This window comes from Canis lupus, chromosome 23 (assembly GCF_011100685.1).
Source record: "Canis lupus familiaris isolate Mischka breed German Shepherd chromosome 23, alternate assembly UU_Cfam_GSD_1.0, whole genome shotgun sequence".
In the NCBI taxonomy this organism is placed as follows: Eukaryota; Metazoa; Chordata; class Mammalia; order Carnivora; family Canidae; genus Canis; species Canis lupus.
This window is the reverse complement of record NC_049244.1, coordinates 13,823,640-13,838,818: the sequence shown is the minus strand read 5'-3', so window position 1 is coordinate 13,838,818 and position 15,179 is coordinate 13,823,640. Positions and strand designations below refer to the sequence as shown.

Genomic DNA, 15,179 nt, shown 5'->3' with positions numbered 1-15,179 from the left:
CAAGCCCCCAGAGTCTGCATATTTGAAGACAGAGCCTATGTCCGGAAAGATTCCTATCACCTGTGCTGTATACTTCAGCTACTCTCTCAGTGACTAAATCACTGCAGAAAGGCAATATTTCTACTCAGCGATGGCAACTGAGGCTGTAGTAGCCAAGAAGAAACACATTTTATGCATCTGTAGACCATTTTAGGAGGAGACCAGAAAGATAAAATGTTCAGTGATTGGGGGGTGGGGGCTGTTTGTTCTGTTCAGCTGAATTATCATTATTGTCATCATTATTTCTGTTTCATTTCAAGTCTGTCAACTCTTATATGGAACAGTGACAGGATTTCTATTCTTATCCGTGGCTTCTGTTTTACCCCAACTGTAAATTTTTCTGTTGAATGTATGATCTAAAAAAGCAACAGAATTCTCAAGTTGTATTTCCCTATGTTCTTAGGACCGTTTTAGATCTGAAAGGAACTTCCTGAGTCTTATAATTCATAAAATGAGCTTAATACTTTACTGGGCCCAAATGTGTGTTACTGACCTCATTTTAGGCTAACAATAGCAACACACACTTATACATGCTTGCCACCTGCCTAGCATGATTTTGAACATATGATATAAATGCATCCACTTCCTAGGACAAAGTCACATAAGCAGGATATTATAAGTTTGCCCATTTTGTGGATGGGGAAATGGAGGCAGAGAGATTAAGTAACCTTCCCAAGGCTACGCAGTCTGTGGCACAGGAGAAGGTCAATCTGGCTCCAGGTTCCAGGTGCTTCGCCTCCAAATTCCACCCCCTCTTCTGTGTGCTCCACTGCTCCATGAAGCAGGGAATCTCTACAGACAGAACATATTGATGTTTAATACAAATCCCCCCAAACGAAACATTCCTCAAAATAATTCCTTTATTCTTCTGAACCCTTAGCCTTGAGCGATGCGCTCTGTTGTATTTAAGCACAGTTTCCATTTAATAAATGTCCTTTCTTTATTGACAAGGAATTTCATTAATTTCATTAATTTGGTCATCTCTCGTGCCTGACGGAAATGATTATCCAGTCAGGAAATTAGAGTGAAGTGGGTTATTACTTGGGCAGCAAACAGAGCAGGAAAGAAAAAGAAAAGGGAGCTAGCTAAGTGTACAAGAGGAGCCAGGAGAGGGAAGCGAGGAAGCGAAGAATCCTGGTGCAAGCAGTTTTCTCTGTGATGCTCTCCTCCCTGTGGTCAATTCCCAGAGGGCTAGGCTGACAACAGGGAGATCCCCCAGGGAACTGCAAGTTCCCCCTACCCCATGACATCCCATCGGGGAGCAATGAGACAGCAGCAGCAGCCGGGGATGGGGGCGAGGTGAAGTAGTGTGTCCTGTGTGTTTTAACTTCAGGCTCCAGGAAACTTCCCTTTGCTCTAGTTCCTCCTGGGGAGCCAAAGAGAAGGAGCAAATGAAAAGCCTTCCTTCAAACAAGCCCAGGAAGAAAGCCGACTCATCCTTAGGGGGTCCCTGGGGGCAGCCGCAGTCCCCAGAAGCAGAGCATTTCTCCTGGTTACTTGGTGAGTTTCTATGAAACTATTTGACATGGAAAGACTTTGACTCAAGGTCTCTCCAGCTGGAGAAGAGTGTTTCCTCCTCTGGTCACAGGGGCCAGCTGATTTCTGCCCTGCCATTTGAGACCGTTCCCATCAGCTGTGCCCTGGCTTTGTCCACAGCCCCTCCCTGGCACTCGCATCCCCTTTGTGCCCCAGGTAGCTGATGCAGTTGCTTGGCTGGCTCAGCAGCTAAAGCTCAGTATTTAAAGATGTACACTTGAATGGCCTCCTAGCTGGCCTCCCCGTATTTCTTCCCTCCTCTCCCATCATCAGTCCAGCAACCAGAGTGTCTTTTTTAAAAACATGAATGCAATGATGCCATCCATTATCCTTGCTGAAAACTCTTTTAAGATTCTGGGCAAAATAATTCACATGGCCCATAAGGAGGTACAAGGAAAGGTCCTTGCCTACCACTCCACTCTTGTTACTCACTAGTCTCCCTATTCTTCTCTGTCTTCCTGTCACACCAGCCCATTTCCCCCAAGACAGCATGCTGCCTCTCACCCAAGGACCTTTGCACCTGCTGCATTGTTAGCCTAGAACTTGCTCCATTCACAGCTCATTTTTACTTAGCTTTTAGGTTTCTAAGCTCAGTAGTCTCCACCTGTGCTTTCCTATTCTCTGCCCCAGGGGGCTCATCTATATGGACTACATTAATGGGTTGTTTTTTCTTCTTCTTCTTCTTCTTCTTCTTTTTTTTTTTTTTTTTTTTTTTTTTTTTGCCTTCTGGCCTCTGGAAGGCCCTTGAAGGGAGAGAAAAGAGTGAAGATAGGGCATTAATTTTCTTGGATCATTCTTTGTGAAGGTCAATTCTTTGCAACTGCCAAGGATACAGTATTGGTCAGCTGTTGCTGTGTAGTGACCCCAAACTCTCAATGGCATACAACAATAGCAACCATTTCTCAAATATCCTCAGAAAGGGTGGGGTGGGGGGGCGGCTCCTGCTCAAGGCTGCTGTAGTAGTTCTTGGTTTTCTGTAACTTTATGTTTTGGCATCTTCAAAACATGAACCAAACCAATGGCTAAAGTTTTTACACCTATATGACCCCTGTGTTATTTGCAGGTTGCATAGATATCATATCACAAACCCTCCAACCACAAATCCCCATATCTGTGTTTTGCTTCTGCCCAATTAGGGTATGTCCTCACCTAACAACTCCTCACAGCTGTAGTAATAAAGGCTCTCACCTCTGCTCACTCCCTCTGCCTACTGACTGACATGTGGCCTTGCATGACCCAGCATACCCCCTTCTCATAGCAGCTGTAATACATTCTTCTTTTATTTTTTTTTAAGTTTTGATTTATTTAAGTAATCTCTATACCCAACATGGAGCTCGAACTCACAACCCTGAGATTGAGAGTCCCATGCTTGATCGACTGTACCAGCCAGGCTCCCCAATAAACTTTTCTTTTAATGGCATTGACCTCTCCATGTTGTCACTCAGTCATACCTACAAATTAAATCCCAGGTAATTTAAAAACAGCTGTGCTCAGCTGGGTAGCTAGAGAGAAAGCCCAATCACTTATGTACTTTTGATGATTTACTTGTCTTTCTTCCCTACTACGCTGTTAGTTCCATGTTTGTTTTGCTCACCTTTACATTCTTATCACCTAATAAAGTGTCCAGCATGTTGTAAATCCTTGATAAATATTTATTGAATGAATGGATAAAATAGGCAGTCTGTATTCAATGCAGCCTTGTGCCCTAATGCAAAACGGGGCGGTTGGAGCTATAAGAGAGGCCGTTCTATTCTTTAGATGGAAGAAGAATTTTGAAAGGACATTGATTTCCCGTGAAGGCAGAGGTGACTGTGAACTGTCACTACATAAAAGTGACAATTTCTTGCTAAAACTAGCCAACTGAATGTGTACAAAACAGCCCTAACACCATCAAAGTCTGACCCAGGCAGTGGTGACCAAGGCTTCAAAGATGCCTGGGATGCTTTGCGATGCTCAATAGATTCTCACTGATTAACTGGGAAGTGGATTTGGAATGAAATGAGCAGGAGACTTTCTATTTGTTTGACCTCTTTGAGCCCTGGCATTCTTCTCTATAAAATGGGATCACATTACCTGCCTTTAGGGCTGCTGTGACAACAAAAAGACAATGCACATACCATGATTCACGTGCATTATTGGCTGTTTGGTGGTGGCTATGGTAGTGTTTGTAGTTGTTATTGCTCACAGCTGTGAGTGAGGACAATATGAAATGAAACATTTCATTGTTCTGCTTGTATGAACTCTCTTCAGAGCACATAGATGGTTTGTGCATGAAGAAGGAGGAAGGCGTGAGATGATTTGGGTGGGCACAGGCTGTGCCCTCTCATCCCTCCACCTTTGGTGGCCTCCAGTGCTGACAGAAGAGTAGGATTTGGGGCAGAAGAAAAAGAACTAGAGGAGGAGGAAGAGCCCAAGAGCCATTTCAGGGTACTTGGGCTAGGAGAGGCAGTGGGGCATATCAATCAAGGTCACATTTTGTGTCTTGTGTCTTCTAGACCTGGGTTTAAATCTCAGCTCGACTATGTTCTAGCTACATAACCCAGACACTGTACTTAATCTGTTTGAGCCTTATTCATGTATAATCAGGCCTCTGTAATATTCCCCTCACTGAATTATGGTATTAATTTAAATAATGTGTAAGTTTCCCAGCACAAGTAAAGTCTATTGCAATGTAGTAGTCACCACTCATGCTTCAAGGAAGAGCTCAGAGAAATAATGGAGTTTAAAATAGGTGGAGAGGGGTGCCTCGGTGGCTCAGTCGGTTAAGTGTCTGCTCAGGTCATGATCCCAGGGTCCTGGGATTGAACCCTGCATCAGGCTCTCTGCTCAGCGGGGAGTCTGCTTCTCCCTCTCTCTGCCTGCTGCTCCCCCTGCTTATGCTCTCTCTTTCTCTCTCAAAGAAATAAATAAAATCTTTTAAAAATAATAAAATAGGTGGGACTCAGCCAAATTGTACCTACCCTCCTATCCCCCATGCCCACCCAACAAAATCTAGCTTTCGTATAAAACTCATCTATATACAGAAAACTAAAAATTACCAGCAAAGGATGGCTGCAGAGGAACTTTGAATCACACCAAACACCTTCAGCCAGGTTCCTAAAATTAATGCCTCAGAGTTGTATGGTCTGCTGTCCCACATCATCACCTGGGATTTCTCAGGCATGACCAGGTGAGCTGCTACGTAGTCCATCACTGTTTTGCGTGGACCGAAATGGGACCTCTTTCACTTTCAGGCATGATCCTCTCCCCTCCTCTCCCTTAGCCACCTAATCACTCCAGACTTTGTTCTGTTCTCTGTATCTGTGAATATCCTCTGTAAGCCTTCACCAGTGACAGGAATGTATGAGTCGAAACTAGTTTGTTCAGAGAAAAAACTTCTCTGAACAATTCACATGACAGTTCATCAACCATCTGGTACAACTTTTCAAGTAGGTTCAGCAGTTTTGAGGCCTTGCATTCATTTCTTGTTGCCGCTATAACAAATTACCACAACTTTAGTGGCTTTAGATGACACAAATTTATTCTCTTACCATTATTGAGTTCAGAGGTTCGAAATGAGTCTTCCAAGGCTAAAATCAAGGTGTTAAGAGGACTGGTTCACTCTGGAGGGTCTAGAAGAGAATCCATTCCTTGCTTCTTGCAGTTTCTGGTGGCTGGGGGCGTCCCTTGGCTTGTGGCCCCATTACACTGCTTCTGCTGCCGCATTGCCTGTTCGTCTTCTGTGTTAAAATCTCCCTCTGCCTCCTTCTTTTAGGGACATATTTTTAAATTCATTAATCTATTTATTTTAGTAATGTCTGCCCCCCAACATTGTGCTTGAACCCACAATCTGGGGATCTAGAGTCAGGCTTTTCCAACTGAGCCAGTCGGGCACCCTTATAAAGACATTCTGATTACCTTTCTGGCCCATCTGGATAATCCATGATAATGGATTTAAGGTATTTCACTTAGTCACATTGGCAAAGCCCCTTTTGCCATGGGAGGTATCATTTGCAGGTTCTAGGGATTACAATGTGTATATCTTGGTTGGAGGAGGAAGGGCATTATTAAAGCTCATCTCACACACAAGCTGAGGTAATAAACTCACTCCTTCAATTTCAAAGAATGGTTAGTAACTGTACTCTTCCAATTTCCAAACTTCACAGAGTTTCATGCACCCCTCAGTTATTGAAGAGGAGAAAGAAGAAGCAAGGAATCCAGGAGAAAGAAAAATCACACAACTCTCGAAAAACAAACAAACAAATTCTGAACTATTAGTGACCAGAGCTGACGTTTGGATATCTTTCTCAAAAGAAAACAGAGTTTGCTTCCCTCTCTGGTAGAGTAACTGTTATAAAGGTATGTATACACATGATCACACACCTGGATAACTCATATACACAGTGCTTTTGAGGAGGTACCCTGCTCTCCTTGTTATTCACACAGCGCTCTCCTGCCACCCCACAAAGAGGTAGACTCAACTACATCAAGTCATTTCTTTCCCTAGAGATACAATGCCACACTTCTCACTGAGAGCCGCCACTGTCCCTCTGCTTCAATTATGAATGCTCAAGGATAATCCCAGAGTATGTAGCTCCGTTAGTTCCATTTAGCCATAGCGTAATGAGAGGAAGGAGAGAGCACACAGTTCCCCATCTGAACCATTTCAAACAATTTGAAATAGTCCCCTGGAATTAGGTGAACCAAAAGAGGTTATTAACCAAAAAAGCATTCAAGAAAAAGCATTCAATTTCGAAGGGGAAATTGTGCAATATGTGTAGGACCTCGTACATGCCTTTGTGTGTCTAGAAAGTAAGGAAGATGACATTTTCAAGAGAGAAACATGACTTGCAACTAATAAAACAAGATTCTGTGTAGACAGCAGTCTCATTGTATGCATATTTAACATACATGATTTCAAATGTAAACAGAGAACGTGAAAGTGTTGAAAATGTCACCCTTCTTTTAAATGTGTCATTGGATGGGTTCCCACTAGGCACACCCTGAGACAAGGATTGGATGCATGTAATTTATTTAGAAGGTGATCCCAGAAAGCATTGGTTTTGGAGTGGGGAAGTAAGAAAGGCAAGAAAAGGAAACTAATATAAGATGCATTACTCAGCAGAATATTGCTGTGAGCTAATGGAACTCAATCCCCTGGGGTTCCTCTGGGAGACTGGGTACAGACATTTCAGTGTCTCATCCAAAGGAAGAAGCAGTTGGGATATTTATCTTCCAACCTTGGTCCATAATTGGTAGGGGGCTGCTAGGAAGGCATGAAATCTTCAGGACTTCCAGCCTCCTCCAGTACAGGCTGAGCTTGCTCCACCACCAGAGAAAGCCCTCAGGTGGAGAGTTCCAAGTATCTGCATAAAAAGTGATCCATGGGCACAGAAATTATGAGTGAAGGACTTGTGAACTCTGAGTATGCAGACAGCGGCTGCCCCAAAGTTAGTGAGAGATAGTAGATGAGAATTAGCTATTTTCTCAGCTCTCTTCTTGGGGAAAGCCACTTACATATGTTTAAGATATATATTTTTCATAACGCAAAACATCTACTTTACTGCTCAACTGAACAACCACAAACTGTCTTAGCATTTGGCGAGAACTTTCAGGCCCAAACATTTAAGAAAGCCTTGGCACCAGGGGCACCTTGGTGGCTCAGTCAGTTGAGCATCCAACTTGTGATTCCAGATCAGGTCATGATCTTATGGGTCATAGGATCAAGCCCCAAGATGGGCTCTGTGCTCAACAGGGAGTCTGCTTGAAATTCCCTCCCTCTGCCTCTCCATCTGCACGTACACGCGTGCTCTCTCTCCCTCTCAAATAAATAAATAAATCTTTTTTAAAAAGAAAGAAAAGAAGAGAATAAAAGAATGCCTTGGCAGTCTCGTCAGCTTCCCTCTGCCAAGAAATCTGGTGAAAAGAAGAAAGCCAGGTAGGGGGTGGTTAGCAGATGATAGGAAATGTTGTTTTAAATAGACAGATGTGAGCCTTCAATTGTGTTACTCTGTAGAGCCGCAGAAAGGGCGTAGTTTTTAAAAGTTTTTAAAGAAAGAATCTCATAATTAATATTACTAGCAATTCGATATTTAAGTTTTTATCTTCATAATCCTTTCCTTTTACCCTTGTGGGAATTCTAGGAGAACATAGTTCTGGCTCATTGTGGGCACACGATGCATTTCAATTCTTGCTTTCAAAATTTGGAGGTGCTGGATAAACTAACATCATCAGTATGATGTCTTGTATCCTAAAAATCAAAGCAAAGCTGGTTTAGACACCTGACATATTTCTTCCAAAATGCTCCCAAGGTGGAATCAATCCTTTAACTACCTTTGCCCCAAGAAACACTTCCTAAATCTGGGACTGGATTTTGGAGTACAAGGACACCCTCAACCAAGGATCAGTTGAAAGGGGTGCTGCTTCCCATGCAGCATGACTAGTGTATTCTAAAGGCACTTGATGTGAAACTACCTGTATATAGCATCTACTGAGAAGTCTGAACTTGACTGGATACAAGTGTGAAGCTGTATGATTTTTTTTTTTAGCCATTCTCTTTGGCCATTCTCTGTTGAATCTTCCTGTTGTTTATTCCAGGCAGATTCTATACTTTTCCATTGTTTGGGAAAATAGGCCAATCTACTATAAATCCCCAATCAAGTGTTCAATTTAGGGAAAGGAAAAAAAAAAAAAAAAAAGGAGTAGATTGAACTGTGGAGGAAGGGCTGTTGTAATAGAACCATCTTGTCCCAGCCCCCTTACCAGCCTCCTGAGTTCTTTTTGTCCAGCACTAAGAAGGACCCTAAAGGAGGAGGAAAACCAGGAAGAGATTTGAATCAGTGTGGGTGAGATGAGGGAGGCTCACTCCTGCCTGAAGACTGCCAAATGGCCTGGTGCTGAAAGTTAGGCCATCCTTCAGTTCTGCTCTTGCCCAATCCTTCTCCTCAAAATCCCAAATCTCAATTGTAATCTCCTCCAGAGACTCTAGACTTGGGTGTTTTCTAGGCACCTAGACGAATAGCAGAGCAAACCCCTTGGATTTCCTTTATCTATGCACCTCATTCTGATTAATCCATTTTTGTCACCCTGCAGTTGCATTGCCAGGACATAGGAGCTCAAAAGCACTGAATCATTATTTTCTTCTTCTAGCTTGTTCAAAGTCTCTTTCCTACAGCCAGTACACATAGCCTCTTACTACTAGGGTATTCTTGCCTAGCCAATATTCCTTGGCATGAGTTGCAGAAAAATAACTCAGCCGTGCTCATGGCCAACTCATTTCTCCTTGTCACATCAAAAGTAGAGGTGCAGGACATTCGGTGGCCCTCTCTTCACCCTGCAACCTCTAATTCTCTTTGCCACCTCCTCAAAAAGACTCAGGACAGTAAAATCAGCAAATGTGCTACAGATAGACTTCCAACTGCACACCATCCTACTAAAGTGCCCTGTGGGCATGAGAACACACAACAGCAGTTGTGTGATGAGGCCAGTGACTCATGACTTCAACAACTCTCTCTCTCCCTGTCCTAATTTCCTGCTTACATAGAATTCACAAGAAAACATAGATGGAGAAGATGGCTGAGGATAGGGTTCAGAGCAGCAGAATAACTTCAGATTTCTTTTTAAAATTTGCATATAGTTAAGTTCAATTTTTCAAGGAACATACAGTTCTATGCATTTCGACAAATACCTAGACTTGTATAACCATCACAACACTCAGGTATAGGACAGCATCATCACCTCCAAATATTCCTCCGTGCTTCCCCCCTATACTCAAGCCCTCCCCTCCCTTAAGGCCTAGCAACTACTAATTTGCTCTCTGATCCTGTAGTTGTATCCTAGAATATCATATAAATGAGATTGTATGTAGCCTTTTGTCAGGCTCCTTACACTTAGCATAACACATTCAAGATTCATCCATGCTGGTGCTTGTTTCAGTATATTGCTCCTCTGCACTGCTGGGTAGTACTCTGTTACATGATTATACCACAATTGTTTACCCAGGCACCAGCTGAAAGGCATCTTTTCCAATTTTTGTGAATTATGAATAAAACAGCTATGATCACTCATTTACAGATTTGGGGGAGGAGATAGCTAGGTCAAATGTCAACTATAAGTTTAACTTACAAGAAACTTCCTACTTTCTAAAGTGGCTGCACCATTTTTCATTCCTACCAGCAATGTGTGAGAATTTCAGGTGTTCTGCAACCTTACCAGCACTTGATACTCAATCATATTATCTTCTTTTTTTTTTTAATTTTAGAAATTTGAATAAATGTATAGTGGTATCTGGTGATTTTCATTTTCATTTCTTTAATTACAAGTGATGTTAAGATCTTTTCATGTGTGCTGTGGTCTTGCATATAATTGAGGGAATAATCAAGTTCAAGTCCTTCAGTGTAACCTCTCAGTGTTTTGCATAGATTTGTCTATTTTTCATCTTAGTTCCATTAGTTTTTGCCTCGTATTTTGAAGCTCCAGTTTTAAGGAAGTACATATTTAGGATTGCTTCTTTTTAGTCAACTTACCATTTTTTAAAAGATTTTATTTATTTGTTTGTTTGTTTATTTATTTATTCATTCATTCATTCATTCATTCATTCATTCATTCATGAGAGACACAGGCAGAGGAAGAAGCAGGTTCCCTGCTGGGAGCTGGATGTGGGACTTGATCCCAGGACCCCAGCATCACGACCTGAGCCAAAGGCAGATGTTCAACCACTGAGCCACCCAGGCATTCCTCAACTTACCATTTTATCATCATATGATGTTTTTCTTTATCCCTAGTAATTTTTCTGGTTGTGAAGTCTATGATGTTTGAAATTAATATAGTCAGTCCAGGTTTCTTGTCATTAATGTTTGCATAGTACATTTTCCCCCATGATTTACTGCTAACATACTTATATCATATTTAAAGCAGGATAATAATAGATAGCTAAAAGCTGGTCTTCAATTTTTGTTGGCATTTTGCTCGTCCAATCTGACAATTATTGTTAATGTGCTTAGACCATTTATGGTTAATGTAATTATAGATATGCTATTGATCCATAGTTATTCAAATACTGTTATAGTTTTCTTTGAGTTTTTTCCTGTTTGGTGCTAACTGACCTTCTTGATACTGTAAGTTCATGTCTTTCATCTAATTTGGCTATTTTCAGACAATATTTCTTCAAATTTTTTTTCTGCAAGTCTCATTCATCTATTTTTCTGGTACTTCAGTAATGTGAATGGTAGATCATTTGATGTTCCTCCACAGGAGCCTGAGGCTCTGTTGATTTTTCTAAAATATTTTGTCTGTTATCCTAATGTGATAATTTCTATTGATACACCTTTAAGCTCATTGGCTCTTTCATGTCACTTCCATTCTGCTATGGATCTCATCCAGTGAATTTTTTCATTTCAAATACTGTATTTTCCATTTCTCAACTTTACATTTGCTTCTTTTGATGGTTTCTTATTTTGTGCTATCTTTTTTCTTTCCATTCATTTTAAGAGTGCTTAACTTTACCTCATTGATTATGATTATAATAACAGTTTTAAAATCTAACTGATAATTCTACTTTCCAGTTAATTTTATGTTTGACATCTGATTTTCCTTTTTCTTTAAAATTTGGCAAATCTTTCTGACTCATTTTTGTTGAGGAATTTTGGGTTGGACTATACGTGGACATTTAGAATGTTATGTTTAAGACTATGGGCCCTATTCATATTTTCAGGAGACAGTGGAAGGAGCATATTCCTGCTGTTATAGCAAGCAGTCAACTCAGGTTCAGATTGCAGGTCCTTCCTCACATTCTGTGTTTGGTGGTTTCAATGTCAGTTGAGTTTTCAAAGCCTTCATTGTATTGTTTGGGTCAGACTCACTCATGTGTCATCAGGGGTTGATCTGGGACTTAAGAGATTTATATTGTCATTCAGGACTCAGAGACTTTGCTTTGTTTCTCTGGGTCTATTCCACCCATGTACCTACTTCCTAGGAGGAACCAAGAACTTATGTCAGTTTATACACAGAATTAGGGTATTGTCTTCCTTAGCAGTCTCCTGCCAGGAATTTCCCACATTCTGTCTCCAAGGGGCATCCTTTGGGCCTGGAAAACATGTTTAATCTCTGTATATTTTATAATGTATAATTAATAACATCCCCAAAGAGTAAATATTTCTGGTGGTTTCCTGGCCCCTAGCCCCACATTTCTCCTCTTCTCCACAGTACTGACCATCTCAACAGAGTGTGACCAAAAGAGGAGGATATAAGTATAAATGGCAACTTCCAGAGGAGAAAAAAAATGTTATTTTACCATGACTAATGACAGAGAATGTTTCCTAGACCATAAACACTATATACAAATTTACTTGTGACACAGTGATTGTCTCCACCTGCCTGAGGCCCTCAGAAACATTCTATTAGAGGCAACTGGGCAAGATTTGTGAATAAATTTGAATTATCATTGGAGAAGTCTGCTCATGGTCAGCTAAAACCAGGAGCATAAATATCTTATACATTGTTTGCAATCTCCTGTTTTGTTTAATACGATAAAACAAGTACTGGACCTCTAAATTTGTAAATAATGTGGGTAAAATAAATTCACATACTACAAACAAAATGACCAGATCTTTGAAGTTCTATAGAATGAAAATGACTTTTTATTGAATGTCATTGTGGATTTTTCTAAAATGTTGATTTTTTCCCCCAGCACCCAATTCCACATTCTATTGTACTGTGACCTGAGATAGAACTCTCTTAGACAACATTGATATTTGTGATATGGGATATTACCCTTAACATTGATGAGCTTTGGGTTAACAGCAGAGAGCCTGCTAAGAAATTTGAGAAGTCATGGTCTCTGCTTAAATCCAAGAGCACTGAAAGGCCACTGGACTCTCTTCAGAGTTCCTAGACACAGAAACCCTCCTATAAATGAATATTTGTATCAGTGACCTAGCATAGACATTTATTCACTGTAAAGGGAAAGGAAGAAAATTCAAGGCCATGGCAGGAAATGCTTTCCTAAAAAGATCAAAAGCCAACAGTTAAGAAGACAAAGCAATACAGAGAATTATATGTGCCCACATATGGTCTTTGGAGTATTTTTATATTAGAGAGGAAAGTGGAAACAACCTAAAAATTTAGTTATAGAGAAATAATTAAGTTAATTATGGCCCATAGACACAAAAGATTAATATGCTGCCAGTAAAAAGTGTTTACAAGAGGCTTTATTGGCATAGCATAGTCTTTATTTTCCAATATAAAGTGAAAAGGATACATATATATATATGTATACATATAAGGTATATATATATATATATATATATATATATATATACATATAAAATGTGTGTGTGTGTCACAAGCTTGCTTTACAAAACTAACTCTGGGAATAACTGGCAGCTTGGAGATATTTTAAGGGCTTTATGAATCAGCTACATAGCTGAACTTATCCATTCTGTTATGATACCATAAAACACAAAAGTTAAGTATAGGTAGCCAAAAGAAATATTATTAAATGAGTCACTTAAGCTTTTAGTGAATAACTGAGCTAGACTATAATGGAATAAATAGCAACCCAGAATCAATGAAACTGCCTGGGGTGAGCAGTGTCTATGAGTTCACATAAACCAACAGCTCTGAGCGCTTAGGAAAACAAATGGTATAGCTACGTGATTCCATTTTATATCATGGAGAAGAATTTGACCAGGTGCCAAATTACTACTAAGTATGTTACTTGAACCCAACCCTGGAATTCTTAGAAAAATTAGGGCTCTGGTGACATATCACCTTCCCTGTTCTCACTGTAAACTATCTATGAGAGAAAAAATGCAGAGAGAAGTACCAAAAAAATATTGGTACCAGAATTAAGTAGTAAATGCTCACCAAGAGGTAAATAGATAAATAAGTAGTACCATATTCAGAGACTAGATTACTGCTTAGCAATAAAAAGAATGAACTATTGATACATACAACATGGATAAATCTCAAACACATTATTCTGTGCAAAAAAAGCCAGACACAAAAGGTTGCATAGAGTATAATCCCAAAACTCATCTGTGATGACAGGAAGCAAATCATTGGTTTCCTGAGATGGGGTTAGAGGAGCATAGAGGCTAACTCCAAAGGGACAAAGGAACTTTCTGGAAATGTCCTATGTCTTGATTGTGGTAGTGGTTACATCAGCATTGTAAAGATGCAAATTGTTGCTTCTCCCATCTTAGGGCTTTTCAGCTGGACATGAGAATTAAATTGACATCAAACAGATTAACAGGAGAAAAGCACACACATTTGTATAAGCTTTACCTAACACGGGAACCTTCATAAGGAGTGAAGACCCGAAGAAGTGGCTTTGATAGTAGGTTGAACAAAGAGAAGCAATTATTGAAAAGTAACTACACTAGGTGGGAATAGGCCAAAGGAAGCAAAGAGTAATTTTAACGAGGTCTGTTTGTATAGAATTCTCTAGGTCTCCACTTCTCATCCTTGGTAAGAGGAATTTCCTTTGCTTCTGGTGCTGGAAGAACATCTTTCACGTGGGAATTTCATCTCCTGTTTTTAAGAAAAAGAAAGATCAGGGTGTTTTTCTTGTATTTGCTATTTTTCAAGTGCCTCTAACTCAAAATAACACTCGTACCACAGTGATGTATTTTGGGGCGGCATACTCTGCCACCCTCAGTGTGTATATGTATTTGTCAAAAGCCAGTGAATTATGCATTTAAAATAGGTACATTTTTATTCGATGTAAGCTAATACCACAATACAATTTGATAGAATTTTTAAAATAGTTTAAAAATAGCCCCCAAAAGCCAGAAGAGTTAGCAAATGCTAAATGGAATTATGAGGTTCCATTACATTTGAAAAGTAATGGTCATTGTATTTACCAAAGCATTTCCCTGTCGCATGAAGGTCTGAGTGGAGTTGCCAAAGAAGGCTGTTTTCAGTCTTTTTTTTTTTTTTTTTTTTTTTATTTATGATAGTCACACACACACACACACAGAGAGAGAGAGAGAGGCAGAGACATAGGCAGAGGGAGAAGCAGGCTCCATGCACCAGAAGCCCGATGTGGGATTCGATCCCAGGTCTCCAGGATCAGCGCCCTGGGCCAAAGGCAGGCACTAAACCGCTGCGCCACCCAGGGATCCCTGTTTTCAGTCTTAACTGCACATCAAAACCACCTGGAGATAGATAGATGATCGATAGATAGATGATAGATGATGATAGATGATAGATGATAGATAGATAGATAGATAGATAGATAGATAGATAGATAATTTTTTTTATTCTGATTAAGTGGCACTGGGGATGCAGGCTGGCCACAGAGATTTTTCAAAGCTCCCACTGTGGAGCCGGGATGGAAGACCACCTAAGTCATCTGACACCCCTTCACCGGCCCACAGCTCCTATAGCAGAGAATGTGGCTCTGTAGTTGAGCTTACCTCCCGGGTATCCCAAGTGTTTCCTAAGGTCAGGGAGGTGCCTAAGTTCAAACCTTGGGGAGTCAGATGAGGCAGTTGCTGAGACTATCCTATTTCAGTAGGAGGTTCAGAGAGGAAAACCAAATCACTCTCACATGTTCACCTGGACGTGTACTGTTCACTAAATTAAATTACTTAACTAGACTCAGGGGTCCTGGAGAACAAAGA

The 15,179-nt window shown here is 40.5% G+C and overlaps 1 long non-coding RNA gene across 9 annotated transcripts in view; it reads left to right on the top strand.

Moving 5' to 3' along the window:
• Positions 1–15,179, top strand: part of LOC102154000 — a 62,778-nt gene that overhangs the window by 31,942 nt on the left and 15,657 nt on the right. For 5 of the 9 annotated variants that reach the window (XR_005376903.1, XR_005376900.1, XR_005376909.1 and 2 more), the window contains 2 exons: positions 5,721–5,913; positions 11,758–12,114. This is a non-coding gene — a long non-coding RNA (uncharacterized LOC102154000). Of the gene's footprint in view, positions 1–1,372; positions 1,540–5,720; positions 5,914–11,757; positions 12,115–15,179 lie in introns of those variants that run through there. The other 4 variants (XR_005376902.1, XR_005376901.1, XR_005376905.1 and 1 more) reach the window with 3 other exon arrangements.